The sequence below is a fragment of the Bactrocera latifrons genome, unplaced genomic scaffold (assembly GCF_001853355.1).
Source record: "Bactrocera latifrons isolate USDA-ARS-PBARC rearing strain unplaced genomic scaffold, ASM185335v1 scaffold_1, whole genome shotgun sequence".
In the NCBI taxonomy this organism is placed as follows: Eukaryota; Metazoa; Arthropoda; class Insecta; order Diptera; family Tephritidae; genus Bactrocera; species Bactrocera latifrons.
The window spans coordinates 3676656-3695967 of NW_017534407.1; positions in this window are offsets into that span (position 1 = coordinate 3676656).

Here is a 19312-nt window from a genome sequence, read left to right on the forward strand (position 1 = left end):
TCGGTTCACAACCACGCCTGAAATCTCGATTATCACTTTATCATGCGAGAGTATAAAATGTTCGGTGACACCCGAACTTAGCCCTTCCTTACTTGTTTTTATTTAAAAAAGAAGGGAAAAGGATATATACATATGTATATGTACGATATAAATATATACAATAAGATCCGATCTTGTTGACATTTTTCTTTCTTAAACAGAACATATTGAATTCCATTCATTTGGTTCAGGTTATAGCGCATACATCCCAATGCAAAACGTCTCACCTAAATTAAGATGGAACATTTCGATTAGCATTAAGACATCCGGCAGCAAAAATATGGGCATATAACTTTAAATTGTTATTTTTTTGCCATTAACATTGAAATTAAATAAGAAAAACTGCAGTGCTAAAAACTCATGAAATTCCAGATTTATGGCAAACTATATCCATATCTGTGCTTCCATCAGTCAAGTTCACAATGTTGTGCTAATAGAGAGATTAAACAACATTATACTCGTTTGCATTAGGGTGATGCATAGTGCTGCATTTGAGATTTATTATTTACATAAACAATTAGTAGCAATAAAAAAAATTAAATTAATTTTAACTACTTTTATAATTAACTTTCAATGAGTTAAGGTCAAAACCAGAATTTTTTGCTTTTCTTTTTTAATCTATATGAGCACAAATAACAAAATTAAAAGAAAAGAACGGTAACCAATATAATACTTATTCATCATTTATGAAATCACTTTTAAAGCAAGAAAGAATTGCTTGTTCCCAAATATTATTTTGTATTTTGCAAGAGAAGGCAAAACCTACCCTAATGCTACCTTAACTATAAACAAATAGATAACCGAATCGGCGATTTTTTCAAATATCACCGAATACGAAATAACCAAAACGGTATCACTGTCTTGAATAGAAAATTCAAAAAAAAAAAAAAACAAAAAAATAATAAAAATACGGCATAACCCAGCCTAATGCGATTTTTACTGTCTATAGTGATAGAGCCAACCTGTATAATGAAGACTTAAAGCGGAAATTTAACTATCTAAATTCTAAATAATCTGTATCTTAGCAATGATTATATTCCATATATTCTCATTCAGATGGTATTTACTAACGTTATGAGGACAACCAATTCCATGAAGTCAAGTAAATTAATCGCTGGAAGTTTTGCGGGTATATGTTTACTTATTAGTACTGATTTAATTTTTTAACAACATATTATTATAAGTATTTATTTATCGTAATTAAAATTCAAAGATTTTTTAAAAAGTAGTTATAATAAACACAAACATTTACAAATATTTTAAAAAGTTAGCAAAAAGTCAAAATATGTAATTTTTTAATTGCGCAAATCCGATGCCTTCAGACCACAACTCTCATGCCGCCAGATGCAAATAGATCTCATTCTACTATAGATACATAGCACCACACATTACTAATACACTCGAAATATGCCAGGAATGTGCGTTGGCGACGACGTCAGCATCGAAGCACACACAACTTGTTCAAGCTGACGTATCACACCAACATACACAGATATATTTCTTTGTAGTTGGCAACATATTTGCGAAAGTTCTATTACTATTCGATTAACCTCAACCCCTTTAAAACATTGCAGATACAGATGTATGTAAATTTGTATGTTTGTATATATAGTCATAGTTAGAATCACAATTTAATCGGGCCTAGTAAGATAATCGAAGAGCAATTGCGTAGCTAACTTGCAATTGCATTGTTAAAAGCGGCAGTGGGTGATGAAGAGCATTAATGTGCACACATACTATACATATATGAAAGTGTATTTCAATCATATTTACCCAGCAATATATTCAAGAGATGTGGTGAGTTTGCATGAGAGTGAAAATAATCACTGCATTAGCATCTTTGTGTTGACGAAAGAATGCCCAACGATTGGAATTTAAGTGTGCTCTACTCAATCCACAAAAAGTGAGACACCCAAACTGCGTCAACTACCGTGGGATAAGCTCCTCAACATCCCATATAAGATTCAATCAAGCCTACTGTGTGAATGATTAAACTCCACCGCCAACAAAGTGATTGGGCCTTGTCAGTGTGGCTTTAGGTCTGGAAAATCAAAACAGACTAGATATTCACCTTGCGTCAAATCTTGGAAAAGTCCCGTGAAAAGACAATCGACACACACCACCTCTTTGTCGATTATGCAGCCGCCTTTGACCCCACAAAAAGGTACTGCTCTTTGCCGCTATGTCTAAACTTGGTATTCCCGCAAAACTAATACGGCTGTGTAAGCTGACGTTGAGCGTCACCAAAAGAACCAGCAGGATCGGGACGAACCGCTCCGAGCCGTTCGATACTAAACGAGATTTCTAAAAACAGGACATCTTCAAACTATTGCAGGGAAATACCGCAGTCGATGCAACGAAGAACTGTTGTTGTCTGGATGGAAGAGAACACTCCAGCTTAGAAGGTTTTCGATTTGGTACCCGCCGGTCGAAACAGAGGAAGAGGAGGCCTCCACTCCGCTGGCGATATCAGATGGAGAAGAAGAAGAAAAACGAATGATATATTCGAGGTTTGTGAATTCAGTATAACACCGTTTCTTAGACTTAAATTTTGCTATATAATAGAAAATAAGAACTAGTCTTTAGCTTTCGTACCGCCATATTTATGCTATGCAGTGTTTATTCAATAATATTTTATTGTTATGTACGATTAGACATACATGAAATGTAAAAAACTCTCGCATAGTTTTTGCTGCTGAGAAAAAATGTCAACATTCTAGGAAGGAAATTTGTGGAGTAAGTCTTTTTACCTCCTTACATTTTCATAACTTCTACATTTTAGTTATTATTAAATGTGTATAAATTGATTACATAAACAAATTAAAAAAAAAAATTGAATATTAAAAAATTATATCTGCGTAATTGATTTTATTATTATAGTATACTAAAATCTCGACTTTAAAAATTAAAATTATGAATTTTGAATAATTTCTGTAATTATTTTGAAAACAAGTCGCACACTTAATTCAACCAAATTATATGCAATGCAACAAAAAAAAAATTATTATAATAACCAGAAAACATAATGACTAACGAAAATTTCCTACTGGGCCACAGGCTGTTGCGAAATGTTGCAGCTGTACATAGAGCTGTTCGCATTTCTGCCACATTGCACGCGCTATTGCTGCTGCTAAGCGTACAAGCGTTGCACGTCTAATTGAATTGCCAACGCGTGTTGCCAACTGCGTCGCTACATTCCCTGGCAACGCACATAACTAAAAACAATGGCAAGCAACTGCGTACGCGGCGGGGGGAGGCGAGCGCAAATGTGCAAACAATTTTGTATGCGCGAACGAAGCAATTTGCACATTTAACGAGCGAATACTGAAAAGGCACCCTGTGGCACCAAGGATCTTTAAACAGAGAAATTCGCAGATTTCTGCTGAAAGATCGATTGATTGACTATTTAAAAATTGCAAATTAAATTGCATTATTCATAAAGAAGATTTGTAGAAATGGAAGAGACAAACATGAATGAAATTATTTGAAAATTAGCGTTGCATATGTGAATGCATAGAATTTCGTAGTACTAATGGTAGGTTATGCTGCCTGAATTTTTAACTAAAATAGACTCATCACTACATAAGAAGTCTCTAGCAAGTGTGGGTGGTTATCACTTAGTATTGTTACTATCAAGATTTTTTTTTCTTCAATTAAACTTAGTGAAGTACTTTTGCTTATAGCAAAAACTTAAAGTAATATTCCTGGAACATATTTCATATCGGTACCTGGAGTCCGGCAAGTCAGTAACCGTAACCAATTCTTGGTAACGTAGCTGGGTAAATACATACATATAAATATTTATTATCTGCAGTAAGTTTGCCGAAGTACTCGTAAATACTTGTAGCTACTTGTAGCTACCGCAAATACTTTAGATATTAAAGGGATAAGTCACAATATCTATTTAACTTAACCGCACTTTAAGTAAACAGGAAAACACTGCTAGACAAAAAAAGTTCAAGTTAAAGTATCATGGGATTGCAGGGTAATCCCAGTGGAACATAATTAGTGTTTATTAAAAGTAATCTAGAATATTTTTAAAATATATCTACAGTTTAGCTGCACACAGCAGTAGACGTTGTTAACTCTTACTAAGTACTGCGATGTACACTAGATAAATGCCTTCAGATAAGCAAGTAAAGCAACACCATAAAGTCGTATTATTTCTTCAAACTTAATATAACGGTTTAAGTGCTGATATATAGTATAATGAAATTAATTAACTCAAGTAATTTCCAAGGTCAGGCCATGTTTGTCTTAGTAAAATAAATACGTCGCATTTTTGTTTTTATTGTATTTTTAAACAATAACTAAAGATAATTTATTTAATGTCTGAATCACCATGAGAGCTTTTAAATCAATTTTATGGCTGAACTTTATGTTTGCTTCATATTACCGATTGCCTAGAAATATAATCAAATTAAAAATATTTAATAAAAATATTTACTTACATGTACATATGTGGGTGTTTGTATAGTCGACAAATATGAATGCTAATTCGAAATTGATTGAGTAAAGTTTACTAAGTACTCAAATAAGTTGCTAAAATAGTGATTTCTCAGTTCATTCGATTGAACTTTAAAAAAAATGCAGACGAAAGCTAAGGAACCACTACTGCTGGATCGAATAATATCCCAACGATAGGCTCACTTTTTGATGCTTTTTATGGCTAAGAATTTTGTCTTCAACATTAATCGCTTCTTGCTTATCTTCTAAATCAGAAACCAAAATGTTATTCAGCGTGACTCTATAGCGCTCCCCATTAGTAACATTACGACCGGCTTCATTTTAGAAGAAATATGAACGACGCAGTGAGAAACCCCGACTTCGATAACAATTAAAAACAACAAATAAATAAATTTATGCGATTGATTTTTGCACTCATCGCACACACGACGATTTTTTAGCACCATATTCGTTACTTTTTTAATATTTTCATCAGTTAAAGAGTTCAAAGTTCGTCCTGAACGAGGCTTGTCTTCAACGATCTCTCGTGAGCTTGGGTTTTTACTCAAACTCAATCAACGTACGGGAAATTTGGTTAGAAATTCAAAATTTGAGACCAATATTCGATATCTAATCTTTGTTAAAATCACAATTAACAATTTCCGACAACATTTTTATCTTAACGTAAGCCCAACCTGGGAATTCCATTTATTGTCTATTTCCATTAAGTTAGTAGGTAAGTGACTTGGCTATATTGCTTACAAATCAGCCTAATTGTAGGCAACATTATATTCTCGAATATTTTGAAGAGAATGATATTGTACTAACCTCAACTGTAGAAGACCATAAGTGACCACATAAATTTAGACCACGTTTGAAGCATTAATTATATAAAATAATGTTATTTGACAAGATGAAGAAGGACCTGAATACACTTGGAATCTCCAAGTGAAAGGGAAATAAAAGAAGAATGCTATTCGAACAATAGAAAATAGTGAATCCTGAGATATTACTATAAATATTGGACTGTTGTAATTTCAATTCTATAAAGACACAGAATTTCTTGAAAAATCAGGAAAGAAAAAATTACAAGTATACTAGAAATTATGAAAAAAAAAACCTTAACTTAGAACTTTTTTTGTATAGAAAATAGCCCGGTTCAATTAGTTCCATTTTTAAGCACGCTTTGTTCTAAACAGCATTTTTGTGTTTGGTATTCTAAGTGATAACTCTAAGACATATGATCCCACCATCATTTTAGCACCATCGGAGATCTCAATAAACTCAAAAATTATTTAATTTTTGATTACAAAAATTCCACTGTGTATTTTTGAAACATGTATAATTATTCGCTGAAAATTTCCAAACATTCGACAAAGTAGTTATTTATTGAAAAATTTACAAAAATCGATTTTGGTTTAGACTGTTACAAGGGGTTATACATACAGTAAGAATTTTCAAAATATTTATATTTTTTTTTTAATCTTATTTGTTTAATGTACATATAGTATATTTACAAATACACACAGACAACATCATATCGTTCCGGTGAATATTTCCGAAGTTATACGCAACTTTCAAAAGGCGTTTCAGAGTGCTTGGAAGTACAGGGCCAAACTTTAAACGCGTTTTTCTCAAACTGGTGCTTTTAAAGTCGGTGACCAACATTACTCGAAAGCTGCTAAACTGATTAGATTTAAACATGAGCTTTAAATATATTTTTAAGTAATTTATAAAAAAAAAAAATTATTCTCCCCGATAATTGTATAGTTTTATATAAATAACTTCAGTCAGGAATTTTGGTCAAAAGTAGATTTTTTTGTTTAGAAACCGCCAAATTTTCAAACAATTTTTGGTTATTGCTTTGAGTTGCTTTACTATATTTATGATTACTTTAACGAAATCTGTTTGGCTTTTTAATTTTAGACGATCCAGTTCAGAGATAAGGTGGTCACCGCAAAATGGTATTTTTTTGACTGGAGCTGTCGGATATCAGCTGTAGTTCCTTTCCAAATAAATATTTTTACTAATGAAAAGTCTTCAAACACAGCAAAAGGACACCATATTGTTTGTACTTATATTTTGATCATTAAATTTAAAAGTTTTCTCGGAAAAAATTTGGAAAATTCGCTTTTTTTTTTAGATTTCTCACTGCATATAATACTTTAATTATTGCAAAATAGGAAACTGTAAAAAAAATATCCATCATGATTTACAATTTATTTATATAGCTAACTACATTGTAAAATACTGCCAATAAATAATCCATAAAAACTGGGAAGATCTAGACAATAACGAATATCGCAACACACTTTTCATTCTCTCCTATTCAAGGTCACAACATGTAGTTTATTTACCTTGCTCAAAAGCTGTGAAAAGGTACACATCTCAGCAATTATACTTTTTATACTATGTATATATATGTTGGTAGAAGTAATATATATGTAAGCATCAATATACACATATATGAAAATATTTGTTGTTTGTGCCGAGTGCAGAAACGTATCAACCCCTCGTAGTGAATTTTCAAGGTGAAAGTCAAATCCACTAAATTTAAACTAACAATAATTTACAACGTATTTTATATAGGTTATTTATATGTATATATGTATATATTTGTATATATAGTATAGTACTTGTATAAATGCGCGGGCGTTGAAAGCATGTAAAAAATGTAAATGAAATTGTCAAAACTACGAACATAACTCAATTATTTGCAATAATTTCCGCAAATTAATTTTCGGCGATGAAAAGTACAACATGTTTGCATGTCAAACGGAGACCAATTTAAAAGTGCTCATGAGTCGGAAAAGCGAATGTTATTTTCGGTTTGTTTATACATACATACATACATACATATATATATATATATATATATAGGTGTACTGTATATCAAATCCATACGATTTGGCCATGCTTGAATGTCTCAACTTAAAGCGCGTGAGTAAGCGCAATTATTGAATATCCAAAGGCAAGCAAAGCCATTTTTATAAACTCTTTCTATGTATTGGTACGTATATGTATGTGGGTACGTGTATGCCTGCGTGTTTCCTGCTTTAGAAATTCTATAGGTACATGTTGTTCGTGAGCAATGACAATTAACTTGACATTTCCCAAGCTGCCTCTCACACAGCCAATACACGCAGAAAATAATTTAAGCGTTTTTTTTCGCCGAAATTATTGCCAAATGTCATTTCTTCAACTTAATAGCTAGCGAACGCTAAGCTAACGGCTGGCGAAGAAGCAAGCAAAATTTGGGTGTATATACATTTTCACAGCCAATCTGTCGTGCACGAACCAATCGAACCAAATGGCTTTCAATATGGCAGAAAACGCAGAGCAGCCACAGACGCCGGCAGTTGATGGCCCTCCTCCATTTGCAACACACAAAACCACATACATACATAAGTATATTAAGTATATATGAGTATGTGTGCACACCTTGACTGTTGTTGGTGACAATCAGTCAGTCGATCTGTGACAATGCTCACGCTATGTATTGGCAGTGTTAAGCTGATGTCGTCGATTTTTTGGGCGGACGATACGCCAGCGCTGTAGCATTGGCCGCGTCAAGATGGCAGACGATGCCTGGCGCATGGCCAAAATTCCTATTCACAACTACTCGATAATTTCGGTGCACAAGTCCGTGGCACACACACCAGTATGCGCACATACATACAGAAACACATAAAAATGCATATATACATATATATGTTTATGACCACTCTAACAATTGTCGTGGCGCACCAGCTTAATGGGAAATACCATCCATCTAGCCACCAACAAGCCGCTCAATGGACGCGCAACCTGCAGCATTGCCAAAGAGCCAGAATAAATGACACGTCGTGCATGGGAATGGTAATGGAAATGGCAAAGAAAGCCACAAAGCAGCTGCATGTCCAAATGAAAACGGCATGAAGTAATAATTTCGCTATTGCATGATATACATATATAACGCATGCATATATATATATATATGCGCCTGTATATGTATATATTTGCTGTCGACTATAACAATTGACTGCCCATTACAATCAAATTAAATTGAATGATTGTATGATTTCATAAGTGCTTTTCCGTAACTAGCAGTCAATTTGCATATTTCATTGTTGACTTTAACTCGTTCGTTTTTAATAAAAGGCTTCTACGCATGTGAAAAACGGTATCGTATACAAACCTTGCTTCCCTACAACTTCTACAAGGTTGAAATTACATCAGTCGGCTATTTGCGCTAAAACTTAAAATTTATTATTACATATTATTCTAGTATCTATATTATCTATAATTATGCCTCCCATTGGGTTTCAAATTTATACCATTTTCACCATCATTTTTCAAGCTAATTCTAGCTTAACATTAGTCATCCACTTCAAAATATTCAAAAACAGAGAAAAAGAAGAATGTTGCCTACAATAAGGCGGATTTGTAAATAATATAGCCAAGACCTACCTACTATTTTAGTGGAAATTCCCGAGATTAGTCTTCTATTATAAAATTTCTTTGATATTTTTTTTAAACGTTTGGTTTTTGAATGAGGTCATACATATTATATTAATCAAACATAGCAAAAAAAGGATTTAATGTTGCCTACAATTAGGCTGATTTGTAAATAATATAGCCAAGACACCTACCTACTGCTTTAATAGAAATATGCTTGCAACCAAATTTACAAAGTTAGTTTTATAGAATCAAACTCCTTTGGTATTTATTTTCGACATAAGAAATTGTTGCCGAGAACTAATAAAGTTTTAAGGGTCTCAGTCTAGGTTTTTCAAAAATTTTAATTAGAATATTTTTAAAATTTTTATTTGATGAATGAAACACATTAAGAACCTTGAAAAAATTATCAATTAGTGGTATGGTGAAAATGTTTTCACCTCTTATCGAAGCGATTATCACAAGCAAGCGTCAGCATGGAAAATTTTTTAACGATTTTTTGTTCAAATTGACTTGATTTTTCGGATACCATCATATACACTTGATGTGTTAAACAGATGGTTTCCCAGTAATGATATCCAGTAAACTACTTACTAATTTGAAACTATTTTATAAATTAATATCCGCTAATTTTTCGATCAAAAATGCAACGTTTTGTTATAAGACCGAAACTTTGTAAAAAAAGCAACAAATTAGAAGCAAGTTTTAAGTACGTTAAGAAATCATTTTTTAATTTGATTTATAACAAAATCGCGTTCCTTAAAGTCCACTTGTATAAAATGTTTCCGAGTATTGTATCAGTAGTCACCACTTTGAATCAAAATCAAAATATAAACAAAAATTTCTGAACAATCAAATACATTTTTTTGGAAAATCTGAAATGAAGAAATTCTCTTGCTTTTTCGTTATCCCTATTTGAGAGCACTGGACTGATCTTATATCTTCATTTAAAAAAAAGTTGTCATATGTCTACCTCTCACAATCCTCTAAAAAAAACAATATACAGCCTTAAGAAGTATATATGACCTGACTTTCTTTTTCCAATCAAGCGAAGTATTTCCGGCAACATATACCTAGAATTATTCATGCCTTTGCGCCTCAACCCTATCATTATTTACATGGCAATACTTGTGGTATGACCAAACAGCAAGGTATCCAACCATTTTGTATTATTAGTACGACGTCAGCACCGGCAGTCCACGACGAAGCTGTATAATTTTTTCTGTTTAGCATTTAGCCTTCAGTCGGCTAGAAGACGTCATTCGAATGTGTAGTTTTATTTTCATTTTTATTTTTGTCAATTTTCCTGGGCATTTTCCATTTAGCTACATTAATATATATATATATACACATTGAGGTATATGATGTATGCAGTTTTTTCCTTCGCTTTTTGGTATGACTCAGTAGAAGGGTATTGTGAAATAAAGTCACTTTCTAAGAGAATTCAAACAAATAATAGTTTCTTATTGATTACATGTAGTAAGAAAGTGCTCCAAAGTTGTTTTGTATGAACTTTAGATATTTGAAGGTGAAGAATATTTGTAAAATAGGTCTTAGGTACGAGTATAATTCATATTGGAACTTCGAAATGGGAGTAATTTTGGCGGATTTTTTGCAATGAATTAAACGGGAAGCGACTTCCGAAATTGTCTTAGAATTTGTTATTGCTCGATAAAAGTTATATTTAAAGTTCTTTGCTTTATGAAGTCGTCTTAAGCCTTGTGAAATCGATAATTTGCATATCGGAATATTTATCGATATCGATGTGTAATATGTTCAGAATTCTCTTTATAACCTTTAAACTCTGTTTTTAGCAATTAAAAAAAAACCGTTCTCTTGTGAAAGACCTAATCGGTTATGTTTTGGCCACAAAATTTACGCTCTCAAAATTGTGCCAAAATGTGTTAAGAAATAGTCCACACTTCACTCAGATATAAACGTTCATATGTTTCACCAATTTGCTACAGTTACTTTATACCAGTTTTACCAAACAAACGCAATGAATTAATTTTATCTGTACAGGATTATACTAATTTATTTATTGTTTAGCAGTTTTCATTTATACCAATTATTTTACACCAGTTTTTCTAAACGAGTGAAACAACTTGCTTTTACCTGGACATGATAATTCTAATCTATTTGTTGTTTAGCAAAATCCAGTTTGCTTATTGTGTACTTATTTGTTTTACACTAGTTATTTCAGCGATTACATTTCTGTTATGATTATGCCACATTATTCTTTTGCACCAGTATTTTGCACAAGTTTTTTTCCAAACAATGATACAATTATACCGGTTTATTTTTTGTTGTTTGTCAGAAAAATATTATTCCAGTTTATATAAAAACTTGGTATAATTGCCTAATATAACATTTCAACTTGGTTATCCTGTGTTTAGTTTTATACCAGTTTATTTGATTCATTCCAGCATTGTAAACAAGCTTTATCAAACAATGACATACTTACATATAACTATTTTTTTGATGTTCTTGGCCAGTGTAGTTTTATGCCAGTTTATGTTAAAACTTGGAAACATGGCTTGGTATGCTATACCAATGTGTTTCGAGTTATGCCGGTTTAATTGTTTTATACCAGTTTAAAATTAAGAGTCATTTGTTTAATACCTGTGTTAAATTAACAATTTATTGGGTTTATACCAGTTTAAAAAATATTATTTGTTTTATACCACTTTTTCATTTAAAAAATTATTGAACCTAATAATTTGAATACACACATTAGAGATTATTACTTCTAAATGGTAGAATTTATACGAGTACTTCTATCAGGTGTTCATTTCTCGTCAAATTATTGCCTCAACATTTTTCTTTGCTTAAACCAGCAAACCAGTATAAAATTTTCATAGCGTATGTCTAGATCAACTTCATATTTAATTGATTCATATTATTAAGCTTTCGACTTAATTTGTTTGGAGGCTTAAGTGAAAGCTTTGAAAGAGCTTCCGTTCAAACAATCTAACAATATTTTGGTATCTGCGTTCAAAGTATCAAATAAAATGCCAAGACTTGATATATTTTCCAGCACAATTTGCTTTTTCTCTACAACCCATTTTTGCAAACTAAATTGACAAGTATAAATTTGTATTAGGGCCTGATGAGCTTCGCTCAAATTGCCACAGCAGCTTTCACACCCCTCCGCTCTCACCATTCATGTATGTCAGCTATAATGCAGAATCATCAATTGACCCGCTTCAATGTCTTCGTATACGTGTAAATGTCATCGCATAATCCCCAGTTTACTTGCAATGAAGATTTATGGCAAAACACTTTCACTGAGTGGACTGCTGACGGAAGCCATGGCAGCCGAGGAGCTCCGACCAGCTGCTGGTAATTTGCGGTAAAAGAAAATCATTGTTCGTATTCATTTGTATGTGTGAGTAAATCTAATAAATTTCGCTTGTTCGGCAAGCTGTTCAAATGGAGCGAAAGGTCACCGGCAAAGTGATTGGTTTGTTTACAGTCAATGCTGTTGGAAACACGTGGATGTCAAGATTGATTAGGAATGTTTGATTTGACTTTTAAAAAGTCAGCGTTGTGCTTACATAGTGGGAGTGAATTAGAGCGAGTGAGTTAGAGAGTAGTGCCAATTTGTAGTATGTATTGTTACAATGTAAGCTCAATAAAGTTAAAAGCTCTAGTTAACAAAGCATTTTGCTCAAAATTTAAGAAAATGCCTCAAAGTTATTCTGTCTCCAATAAAAATATTTATATCTCCAAGCATTTGGAGCGTAAACAGATCTCATTAAATTGCTTTAATTTTTGTTCAATTTCTAACATAAATCTGATATACTGCGAAAAAGTTAATCCTGACAAGATTTATAAGCATTTTTATTTCGCAATGTCACACAAAATAACTGCAAAGCTTTAACTTTCACGCCTTCAGCAACACCTCCTGCAAAAAACATAAAAAAAAAAACACAAAAGCAAACACCATTTTGACGGCCCATTGTCTCTAGCGCAACGCCTCTACAATTTACAAAAATATCTTTCGCTTGGAATTTCACCGCGGCAGCAAATAATATTTCAAAAAATTTCGCTTAGCAAAATATAATGAGAAATGCATTTTGATGACAAACACTTGCGAATGAAATTGCGTCGGTTTCTAGCTTCAGAATACATATTGCATATTAATTAGTTGAGCACATTAGGGTGGTATGTGCTTACAGTAATTTTTTTTTTTTTAATATTTTTGGTACCAAATTATTTATTACCGAAACGAGTGAAAGCAATCGATATCTTACAGACCTCTTCTGGCTATACAGAGGCTTCTAAATTGATTCCATTAAAAGGATTTGTGTTTATTTTATGTTGACAATAAAAAACATTTAAGAAGGATATGAAAAACGGTGACGAAATTGCACGAATTGTGCTTTGAATTGCTTCAGCGTTGAAATTCAGAAATAATGGACTGATAATTCCAATAGTATTGGCTTTTTATATCTCCGCTGAAGAGTTATACTGATAAAAGTACAATCAGAACCGATTTTTAAGCTGTTTTGTTTAAGACGAGAATATTCAGTTTACGTTAAATATAGACACAGATCACCGAAGAGGTCACATTAGGCCAATATTAGACCAAACAATATGTTATAAAATATTCCCCAAAATTTCAAAATCTTCTTTAATAATCATAAGTATCATCAAAGTCATACGAAGGTTTAGGGAATGGGAATACCCAAAAATGTTTCAAAGATTTTTAATATTTTTTCTCGAAATTTCAAAACCAGGTTATTGTATGAAGAAACTAGATATATATAGATGGGAGGCTAAGAACAAAGCGAACCACTTCGCCCTAGTGATCACGGATGCGGGGGGTACAAAAAGTGGAGATGGTCAAATTGCCATGAACGACCGAAGGCTGTAGGACATAGTGAATTCTGGGGCTCGATTCGTCTATTGGCGACTCCGTTCTCAGCCTTGAACAGCTGTTTGATGAGGTGCGTGTCGAGCACAACGCGGGCGCTGAACTAGCGCTTCTGAAGGCGATTATAATGGATGAGATTCCCTAAAATTAATATTCAACAATACCTACCTTAATTTAGAGCTTCTTCTAAAAAAAAACGAAGCTGGTGTCAACCTGATCCATGAAGCGTGGCTGACTAGTAACTAGTCATCTCTGGATTAAGATGCTGGTGGCCAAAGATGCAGATAAAACCAGAGCCTGTGTGATGGTCCCAATTGAATTAACGGTAATCTAGCAATAAAACCCATGAAGCTGGAATCATATCTCCACAACCACTAATTTTTTTCGAAAATTATTCATTCTACCAACTGGAGCTTGCCACCATAATGCCGAAATACTATTAAGCACCATCACACCCGCATAAAAGTGAATATTTATGGCGTTGGAAAATATGTCATATTCATTTAATTACCTCAATTATCATTATTTTTGTTACCGTTTGGAGCGCAGTGAAAACATACCACTGCATGGTTCAAAGTTGGTGCGAAATCGCTTTTGGCCACCGGCCAATAAATTTGAAGTGAAATGAAAATTTCGAACGAATCTTTAAATTCACTCATTGTCACTTTCATTTCAAGCATCAAATTAGATAAAACACAAATAATATGAAATGAGAACTGCGAGCAGGTTGAAAGTGAGGGATGATGAACTGTCGCGCTGTTAGGTAATCAGTCGTGCGCTGGCGGGAAATTCACGAGCGTGGTCATCAAATGGCTTGCCACTGCACTTCTGCGCCGATCTATCAAACGCTTTTGCGAAATATTTAATGCGCAGTACAAAATTGATTGCAATTGCTACTTGGTCCGACTGTATGTATGTTTGAGTGTGTGAGTAGTGTGGTGGGTGCTTTTTGTGGTCGCAAATGAGTTTTCACTTTTCGGCTTTAATGAGCCGCAGTCGTCGCTGTTGGCAAATTGCAAAAGTTTTAACACTTTTACTACAAATTTTCTACAATAATCATTTGATTTTATTAATTTCTCAGATTTGAATGCAATACTTGCTGTATTTTTAGCCAACTAAAATAGCGACACATACACATAAACAATAGGAACTATGACGCGTTGCAAGTGGTACGTAGTCAAGACATTTTGAATATCAGAAATGTTTGAAATGAAATAAGTTTTTCTGTTTTATAGTTATTTAAAGTGTTTTTGTATTTTTAAATTCATATTTTTGAGGTGAAAATATTTTTGAAATAGTAATGGGCAAAATAGATGCTTAGTAATTTATATTAGTAGTCGAAAAAAATTTTCGTATTTTGTCAATAAATGCCGTTGTAGTCGTATATAACCAGTGCTGCCAATCACATTGCGTCATCCCATATTGTGTTGGAAAGCTGAGATTTTAAGCTTTACTTAACCAAAAACAAAAAAAAACTAAATTCTGGAACTTAAGAAAAAGTTACAGCTGTTCAAACCAAAGTGAGAATAATGAAGAAAGTCGCTTTATTTTGAAATGTTTGTATAAAAAAGAGAAGAATGCCCCGCAAGCCAAGCAAGCCTCCAGTGAAATTTGTGGAGTTCGCGGAGATGATGCTGTATCAGTTTGTGTGCCACAGCACTGGTTCGCTCGCTTCCGTTTTGGAAATTTCGAAATTTTGATTTGCCCTGATGGTCTCTAGAGAAAAAATGGCAATAAGTGGTCAGTCGAGAGGGTTATTGAATATTATAAATCTCGCCCAAATAGGATTATATATATGAACTTTTTTTTTTTTTATTTTTTTTTTTTTTTTTTTTTTTTTTTTTTTTTTTTTTTTTTTTTTTTTTTTTTTTTTTTTTTTTTTTTTTTGTTATACAGATAGTTCGGTGCCACTTATGATTTGAACAAATATCTCCACTCCTTACCGCCAAACACCTTTTTTTGGAAGTCTTACCGGATACCATGGAGAGTCAACTCAGCGCCGTTCGCAGCAACTCACATTGACGTATGGAACAACTTGGCGGACGTCGATGAAGCCGCTCTACCTTCCCAAGTGACATCGCTCCGCTCTATGGGTTCTTGAAAAGTTGCAAGAGGATCCAACGTTTTCGGGGCAACATTTGTTCAAAGCTAAGGCTTATTTTTGGTTCAATGGGTATATAAATAAGCAAAATTTCCACATTTGTAATAAAGAGCAATCTGAAGAAATTCCAGAGCTGCCATATCAATCAGAAAAAACAACGTTTTCGTGTGGGTTATGAGCCGGTGGAATTATCGGTCCATATTTCGTCAAAAATGATGCCGGTGACATTGTAACTGTCAATGGCGGCCGTTATCGCGCTATGAAAACTAACTATTTGATGTCTGAAATTGCAGCTCGTGATCTCGGCGACATTTGGTTTTGGCAAGACGGCGCCACCTCCCACACTTCGCTTCAATCAATAGATTTATTGACAGAACACTTCGGTGAGCAGATAATTTGAGGTCTTGGAGTAAAACATCACTCGTGTCATTCGCCAGTCACCAGTCGAAATGCTTGAAAGAGTCATTGGACCGTTCCCACGACAGTCGGGTCTACGAAAACCGGAACGGACCCGGATTTTTATCCGGCCAAGGTCTGTCAACTCGGCAGAATACAATGGCCGTTACAACAACAACAACGAGTCATTGGAAATTGGCCTCTACGGATGGACTATCTGAGACAAAGCAGCGCCCAATATTTGTAAGAGATTGAAAGAGATAAGCTTCAAAAAATATATACCAAAGTATGATCTTTCGAATGATAATAAACATGAAATTTGAAGTACCTATGTTTTTCCTTTAAAAAAATTGGGGAATATCGAAATGGTTCACCCTTTACTACTTAATATTTATTTACACAATATTTCCAATTAACAGCTTATAATAAAAATATTATATTCATTTCACCCTTCAAATATTAAAAATGTTACCAATTAAATCGTTAAATAAGTCAATCGCTTCATTAACTCACTCATGCTAACAAACAACAGTACATTTTGAAAGTAAACAAACATGAGTAATAAGTAGACATATTTGTAGTAGGCACAAGTGGCTCGAATATTGTTGTGCGAAATTTGCAAGCTTTTTGCCTTTCATTACCAACACAGCACTCACTTAATTAAAGCTTAACAACCTAAAAACCACAGGGCCAAACATACATTTGTATAAGTGTACACGTGTGAGTGTATGCCACGAATGTGCAAAGTATCTGCAATTAAAATTTGTGGAGTGTTAATTCAACACTTTAGTATAATTATAACTCTTTCTTATTGAGTGGGTGTAACGAAGAAGAAAGACAAGTGTGCGCCAACAGAAATTAAACAGAAACCAAACTAAGTAAAACTGGAAAACGTCGACCAAACTTGCAACCGAGCGCAGAATTCGACTTTAATTATGCACTTACTAGCAAGCGAAAATGTACAAATTTACTTAGACAAGACAAATTTGCTGTACTAGCCGCTTAAATGCAGGTATTTGTGTATGTATGCAGCTTTGTGTGTATGTATGTGTGCAATATAAGTCTGCGTTTTCATTCGATCCATGTGTGTGTGTTTGTATTCCACATCACGCCAGCAATGTGCGGTTTAATGGCAGGCGAGCAGCTAAGCAACCGGCAAACTGTGCAAGCAACTAACCGCTACCGGTTTGCACTGGCAGGTACTCCTCTCCAAACTGCCAAGCCAACGCAGTTAGTTTGCACTTTTCCCGATGATGTCAGCATTTCCAATGAGTTTTGCTTGTGTTTGCTAAAGTTTACGACGTTTTAGATCCCTTAGATTTACTTTGATTTATGCACAACTATTTTTCTTGCACTCGAAACCGCAACAAAGTATCTAACCAAAAACGCTACGTGTATGTATGTAGGTGTGCGCTTAGTTGTGTGTGTGTACTTAAATACATGTATTTTAACTATTATCATTCTTTTTGGAAGCATTTTGCATTGTTTAAATTCTGCTGCACCTGATTTTCCAAGTAAATACTAAGCAGAAATCAGGCCACCAGTGTACTTCTAATGGAAGAGACGTTGATCAAAGCGAAAACAATGGCTTTAGAAGTAAATGAAAAGGTTTATATTTATCTTGCTAAAATTCTGAACTTGTCTTATAAACTGATTTAATGGAGTTATTCTAAAACTAGTATTAATTTGGGTTGCGCCTTCCAATGTTCCCTAAAAGAACATTGATCGGTCAGTTTGCATGGCATATTTTTCCATAATAGTTCGATCTGATCAATTTTCGGAGATTGCATCATTGTCTTAGACAATAATTCATGCCAAAATTGGTGGAGATATCTCGTCAAATGAAAAAGTTTTTCATAAATGCTTCAAACCTGCAAAAAGAGGAAGACCCAAATGAGTCTCTCACACGTCGTTCTCAAACGTTGGGCATCTATGCGACGTGTCGTTGTGGCGAATTTGGCCGTACTTCTTCCGCAATGATCCAGACCGGCACCGTTTTGGCCCGACATGGATGATATGGACTGGGCCAATATATACTTCCAACAGGACGGCAGCACAAGCCATACAGCGAGTGTCACAATCAATTTATGGAAAACCAATTTTAAAGAATGTGTTTTCTCACGAAATGATCCAATCAATTGGTCGCCTCGGTCGTGCGAATTTACGCCGTTAGACTATTTGTGGGGCTAAAAAGTCTAAAAGAAGACAGAACGGCGAATTTGAAATGTAATATTGAAGTGAACTATAAAATCCACTGCTGAGGGTGTATATCAAATATCTAATATGAGGTAGTGGCAACAATGTTTTATTTTTCCAAAATATTTATATTCTCCAAACATCTCGATACAAAACCGGTTAATAGCAAAAGTTAAAAAAAAATGTCGGCAACTAGCTTTGTGCTTAAAAAGTCTTATACAACTGAAGCATGCAATATGATAGGTTATACTTAAACCTCTAAATTTTACTTTAAATTTTTTTTATAAACCTATTGAGAATTGCACAACAATGTGCTAAATAAACAAAATAAAAGAAAAGAAAGGACATTATAAGACATAAATCACTGTTATAGCTCATTAACTACCTTACAAAGCAACGTGCTACTACTGCCGTAGCACCACCTCTAAAACATAACATTTTCACACATTTTCAGATAATGTTTAAGTAATTAAGACTAATATTTTAACATTTCTACTAAGTAAATGTTTAAACTGTAAAGTGCAAACTAATTATGAGCTGTGTTTACTTTTCGCATACATTATTTTTCATTGACTTTTATTTTTATAAATTTTGATTTAATTTTTGTACTATTTATCTCTGGCTGCTACGTGACTTCACACCTCGAAAATCTTTGCCAGTCAATTGATATTCGGACGAGTGAAATTTATGGCATTCCGGCAGAATTTACGACTGTCATAACAAATGTTGCACATTAGAAGTTTGCGCCGCGCATTTCGCAAACAGTTTTCATTTTTTTTTTTTTTTTAATTTAAAAAAAAATAATGTTGCATACTTTT